Source organism: Hibiscus syriacus, unplaced genomic scaffold (genome assembly GCF_006381635.1).
Source record: "Hibiscus syriacus cultivar Baekdansim isolate YM2019G1 unplaced genomic scaffold, ASM638163v2 tig00112289_pilon, whole genome shotgun sequence".
In the NCBI taxonomy this organism is placed as follows: domain Eukaryota; kingdom Viridiplantae; phylum Streptophyta; class Magnoliopsida; order Malvales; family Malvaceae; genus Hibiscus; species Hibiscus syriacus.
Window position 1 is genome coordinate 1,634,560 of NW_024063295.1, and position 6,030 is coordinate 1,640,589.

The 6,030-nt window shown below is 32.2% G+C and overlaps 1 pseudogene; it reads right to left on the reverse strand.

Moving 5' to 3' along the window:
- Nucleotides 1–865: 865 nt before the first annotated feature.
- LOC120177483 lies at nt 866–2,910 on the reverse strand (annotated as a pseudogene).
- Between the last annotated feature and the right edge of the window lie 3,120 nt (nt 2,911–6,030).

The window sequence follows — 6,030 nt, forward strand, 5'->3', positions numbered from 1 at the left end:
TGTTTTTATTGCATGCCTCTTTATGACATGTTTTGTGCTAACCTCTATACTTCTACGTGCCTTGATCGAGAAGCTTTTTATTCGTGGCTTATGTTTGGAATAATTATATGGAGATTATGGAAACAACGCAATAACTTTTAATTTTCATGGACATGTATGGTCAGGTGTAGAAATAACTCAATCTACGTGCTCTCGGGCTCACACTATCACAACGAATCATGGAGACAACCATCGCAAAGGCACTAAACAAACCACGAGGCAACGGTGGAAGCCACCCCAAGTAGGAAAATTTAAGATCAATACCGATGGAGTCGTGGACACTAAAACTTTGGACGGTACAGGAGGAGGTCTTCTTAGGGATGATAAGGGAACGTGGTTGCTGGGGTTTCACCAGAACATCGGTCGCTGCTCGGTTTTTTCAAGCTGAATTATAGTCTTTGTTTGACAGATTAACTATAGCATGGAATCATGGATTCCGAAAAGTGGAGGCGAAGCTTGACAGTAAAGAGGTTGACAGTAGCAGGTCTGTGGATCTCCAAAAGCCTGTAGAGAAGGCAATGAGTTGTGATGCTGCCGTTCACATAGAGAACAATGAAGTTTGGCGTGTGCTCAACCTGGATAGTGCAGGACTGAACTAAGTTTTTCTTTATCCCACTGACCTTGCAGACCGCAGTGTTTTATTGTTACCAAAAAAAAAAGGAAAAATTTTTATTAAAAATTTTTAATCATCTTATTTAGAGATTTTTTACGAATTATAAAGCATTCTAAACAAACCATTTTAAGCTAAACATACTTTTCAAAATCACAATACATCCCAATATTAGCAGGTAGGAAAAGAAGGAAAAAGGAAAAGTCCTGCTTAATATTAAATTCTAATAATCGAAAGTGCTTCCCCGAAATTCTTTGACTTAATGCCCACATATTCTTTCACCGTCACAGATCGGTATCTACGTTGTTCGCCTGAATTTAAGAGCTTTAACAACGGCGACACTCTACTATCCGAGGGTAACCCATAGAAGTAAGCCACTGATAACCGGTGGCACCCATCTGGGTTCAGAGCAGCTCGGTGAAGTGCGCTAGGGAACCGAGCATTGGTCAAAATATGTAAAAGGTCGCCGACGTTCACCACCAGGCACCGGTAATAGGGAGAACCGGAACCCAAGGGGCTCTTTGTTTGAAGATTTGGAGACCACTTACGGCAGTTTGGTGTAGAATGGTCAAGAGGGAGGTGTCGGTGTGTGGGGCTAAACCCATGGCTCGGTTCGGGTTGGGGCATGGAGGGTAGGAGTTGAGCTGCATGGCGGCGCTGAAAGGTGAACCCACCTCCCATTTTCGGTCTTCGCCGGAGATTCCCAATGATTCCAGGATGAGATTTGTGAGCTTCTCTGCTAAAACTTCCATTTTCTTCTGGTATCTATCCATCACATCGCTGTTTTTTTAAAACCCCAAAATTCATGTCAATCCTATTAAACGTTTCACTAACTAATTACATTCCAGTTCAGTGACCGACGTAAGTAGAGTTGAGTATATGTACAAAAATCTGAATTTAGTAAAAAAAATATTTCTATTATTTATTTATTTTATTAGTTGTATCTTTTATGAAATTTTATTTGTGTTTATTAATTTAAACAAAAAAATTTAGTTTTTCATTATACCTACTTTTAAAATCTAATTATAAATTTTTATATTAAAAATATTATGTATCTTTCTATTACATATATTTAGTATATCTAACAATTATTGAAAAATATAATAGCTAAATCATACATACTACAAATGCACTCTACCTATAAGGTTTTTTATAAATTGGATGTGTGTCATTCTTAAATCTTATTTTGTCCCCTCACACATGGTATGGTAAGATATATTATATCAAACGTGGTCTATAATTATAATCACCATAGGACCTAATGATTAAAAGGTCCCAAACCCCACTAAATGGTAGATCTTTCTTGGGCAAAGATAAAACCAACTTTCATAAAAAAGAAACGAAAATCCATCTCAAGTCTTGTCAACAAGGAGAAGTTTTAAACGAAATGAACCAAATAGGGTTCAATGTATGGATCCAAGAAGCAAGCTATATTTTTATTTTTTTAAACAAAAATTTGCAAGGTTTATATTAAAAATTTAAAAGGGTAAAATTATAAAATCTCATAGAATATGAAATTATATCTTTAATAAAAAATACAAAAAAAATATAAATTACGTTAAAATTTAAAACTTGCAAAGTGAAACATCCTAATTACTCTTCAGTCCATCATGTAATTTTATCATTTTTTTCATCAAAGTATGTCTACGTGCATAAAATTGCATGGACAGATGGACTTACCAAAAACGTGCATTGTCGTTTGGCCAAAGCATCCTAGCATCAGCAGCCGGTGAACCCATGATGGTGAACCCTTCATGCCACATATACTTTGGGAAAAACTTGGATATCAGAGGTAGACCATACCCGGTGGCACCTTCCGGTTTGCGTAAAGCCTTCAACTTCGTCTCAGCCGGGAGGGAGAACAGCCGTATAGTCTCCGACTCCACTTCTTCAAGAAGATTTAAAGGAGTGCCATGGTTAATAACATGGAATGCACCCCATGTTTCGCATGCTTGCCCTGCAAGTTTTGCGGCATTGGGATCTTTAAGATCGACGATCGGGATCGTTAACCGGTGATTGAATGAGAAGTCATCAGATTTAGACCACACATGAGAATCGGGAACTGTCCAAACGGAGGTGAAATCCAAAGGAATGATATGGTGTCGGTGGATCGGATTTTCTCTATAGACTTGGGAGAGAGCAGTGGTCATGATAAGTTCAAAGAGAAAGAAAAGTAAACAAATAAACTACGCTTAAGGGTTTCTTAGTTGTGTTAATTAATAAAGAATATACAATTATATATATATATATATATAAAGGTTGTCATGTGTTAATTAATAAAGCACATACATACATACATGTAATATAATGTTGTAATGTGGTAATGATAGTATGAGCAAGTTAATTTAATTGAGATATGATAGTCATTTGAGATTTTAGGATCAGAATGTATCATATTACAATCAATAGGTTAATGTCCAGCTCATACTACTGTCATTTTTTAATAGAATTAAAAGATGGGCTTGAAATATATGAATAATTGAGTGACCATTTTATAACTTTTAATAGTCATGTACTCAAAAATGCAATGTTCTATAATTAAGAACTATTTCGTAACTTATAATAATTTAGGGACTCAGCAAAATAACGTCCTATAATCGAGATACTATTCGTGTACTTTACTCATATTTAATAAACCCTTCTATTTTTTAAGTTCAAATTTTTTGTTCTTCTTAGTATTTGATCTTGGATCTGTCTCTTACTACTTGATCTAAATGAGATGATATATAGGATCCATTGAGTGGTATAAGTGCTAAAAGAGAATATTGTTATCCATAAAAAAATTATATTCGAATAATTATATCTATAAGATATGTATATATAATCAATAAATTAAAAAATTATACGAACACTATATTATAATTATCCGAGTTTTTAAAAAAAAAAATGAGATGAGCGGCGGGTAAGTGTGGCTGTTTGGACAGAATGTTGTCGGGTTGTGAAATTTGGAAGGATTTGGTGACAATGGTTGATTCGGACAAAAGAAGGAACAAACTGTGCACAAAGTTGGGGCATCTCAAACACCGAAGAGTGTTTTTATATTCCATGATTAGGAGGGAATTTACTTATTTATTTATTTCCTTTAGCTTTTGTCCAATTTTGGAAATTTCAAAAAGGATTGCTTATTTTAAAAGTCCAATAAAAACAATTGCATAAAAGAACGTAATAATTCAATCACCCCAAGTAGTTTGTATTTTTCCTTTGTATCTTTCATTAAGGAGAAGATCAAACACCTCCGATTTCAAAAATAAATAAATAAATAAATAGTCAATAGCTCACTAGAATTCTTTTTTTTTGAACTAAACATGTATTTTTTATATCAGTATATTTTTATGTTAAATTTAAAAATAATTCTTATTAATAAAATAGATCAGAAGAAAAAAAGTGATATATAATTATTATGTATTTTTAATTTATTTTCAATTATAATTATTTGATTCATGAGCTATACAAAATATAGTTTACACAAGTATATCTATTTTTATATTAAATCTTAAAATATAAAATTATAAACACAAAAAAAGTTATCTATCTTGCTAAAGGTAATAACAGATCTTTGTGTATATTAAGGTTAGCATATGCTCATCTTGAAAACCGATTTTTTTTATGTTTGTTTTTATTTTGTTTTTGGTGTTACTCTGAAATTTTATTTGTGTCTATCATATACGAAAAAACTTTATTATTAATATATATGTGCTAACATTGCAAATTATTTTCGGATTCACCACTGGTTAAAGAGATAATTATCATTCCTAAAAGATTTTAATTTAAGCACTAACAATACATAATATTTAAACGTTTATTATTAAGTGGTGGAGAATTTTAGAATTATGTTATCCCTTGTAATCGATTTGTAATTAAGGTAGGGTGGTGAACCGGGGTAGACTCTCGTGGGTTATCACCATCGTTGTGGTACATTTAGAAATGCCCCCACAATCGCTTTCAGCCAAAACTAATAACAGGTAAAAATGTTAGAATTATTTTTCCTTTTTCTTTTAACAAATAGAATCATAGTATAAAGAAAGAAAAACACATTTAGGGGCCACATGCTTGAATGGAATGAGGGGGAGATTTTGTACAAATTCACATGGAACTTGGGGGAAAATAATTAAACTTTAATTAATTAAAATAATTAAACTTGGGGAATAAAAATCATGGTAATAGCCTGACACTGACAGTGACCCTCATATAAATTTCAGATGATTTCATTTCGTCCGTGAATAGAATATAATCTTACTTTAATAATTAACGAAGATCATGGTGATAGCCTGATATTGGCTTTTACCTTAACACAACATTTTCTTATTTTAAATTTTGCTACAAGATTTTTTCAAAATATTTTTAAATATTTTTTTCTAGTAAGTCAAATATGATGTTAAAAATGACATCAATTAAATATTTAAAAATTAAATCAAAAATATTGAGGCTCGTAAGAATGAATATATTGAACTATCTACGCTATTACCAAGATCGTACGCATCTTTGAATTTATTCTCCCTTTATTCTTCTTTCATTTTTATTATTATTATTTTTTGGTCGAGTACATAAGGTTCCCCATTATAGAATGCTACTTTAGTAAGTCATTAAATTATTAAAATTATAAAATAATCTTTCGACTATAGGATATTATTTTGTAGAGTCTCTCGACTATTAAAATTTACAAAATGATCATTCGACTATTTATTTATTATAAATTTATTTTTTTTCGTTAAAAATTGACTACAATCTAAGTTAAACGTTAATTTTCTAACTAAGATATGATAAAATTTAATCCCATAATTTTAAAATACTATCATATATTAATCATGTAACACCCTTAACCCATATCCGACTCGTATATGAGTCTGAGGTGTCACATTGACTTTTCAAACTTTGACACTTAAAAAAGCAGAGAAATTTTAACTTTCATTAAAACCAAATACATTAATTTACATAAAAGATACCACAAAATACAAAATCGATCAGAGCATTCGTAATTAACCACTTATTACATGCCAACACTCTATACACAACCAAAATACCTACTTTGTTAATTACTTCTGATCTGATCTTTTAGTAGTGATGTTGTCCTTGCCGCCTCTGTTACTGCTCCTCTTGATTCTTGGTACCTACTTGTAAATCACTTACACGCTAAGTCATAGACTTAGTGAGGCATAATGTTGAGTTAATCGATCGATGGAGTTGGCCAAGAGGGGGGTGAATTGGCAAATAAAAATTTCGGTGGAAGCTTTGCAGAAAATTGAAAAGATTTGCACAACGATTTAGAGTGGTTCAACTTTCTCAACCAAAGTCTACGTCCACTACCTTAGCTATCCACAGTAAGGATTTTCCACAAATTCACTAATTTGTCTTTCTTTTGAGGACAAAGAGTAACCTTACAA